This window comes from Mustela putorius, unplaced genomic scaffold, assembly GCF_011764305.1.
Source record: "Mustela putorius furo isolate JIRA1106 unplaced genomic scaffold, ASM1176430v1.1 tig00003834_pilon_pilon_pilon, whole genome shotgun sequence".
Classification (NCBI taxonomy): domain Eukaryota; kingdom Metazoa; phylum Chordata; class Mammalia; order Carnivora; family Mustelidae; genus Mustela; species Mustela putorius.
Window position 1 is genome coordinate 125,393,804 of NW_025421987.1, and position 580 is coordinate 125,394,383.

General features: G+C 41.0%; 1 pseudogene; it reads left to right on the top strand.

Annotated features, from left to right (window-relative positions):
• Window positions 1-274: 274 nt before the first annotated feature.
• LOC123394622 lies at window positions 275-370 on the top strand (annotated as a pseudogene).
• The last annotated feature ends 210 nt before the right edge of the window (window positions 371-580 follow it).

Here is a 580-nt window from a genome sequence, read left to right on the forward strand (position 1 = left end):
GTAGGTGCATTGGCAATTTTGATTGCTATTGCCAAGTGTCCTCTGCTAACTTCTAGTCTTATCAAGAATGTATTAGACTTCCTGTTTCTTTACAGCCTCACCAACACTAAGTTATCAAACTTTTTGACTTTTGCTGTATTTATTTATTTGCTCGCATCTTTCTCTGGTTTCAACCCCTCATTAGGATGAGAGCCCATTATGTCTCCTCAGAACCTAATGGAATATCTGGCCCATAATAGATTCTGAATAGATATTTGATAGTGCTTTTTTAGCAGCATACACTATGCACTTAGTCAGAATGACATAGAGAAGATCAGCGTGTGCCTTGTACAAGGATGGCATCCAAATTCGTGAGTCTTTCCATGTTTTCAGAGAACACATCTTTTTTTTTTTTTAAGATTTATGTATTTATGTTAGAGAGAGAAAGCATGAATGGGAGGGAGAGAGGAGAAGAAGAGAGAGAATCTCAGACTGACCCCACACTGAGCGGGGAGTCTGACACAGGGTTCGATCTCATGACCCCAAGATCACGACCTGAGCTGAAACCGACTGTGGCACCCATGTGCCCCGAGAAATATCT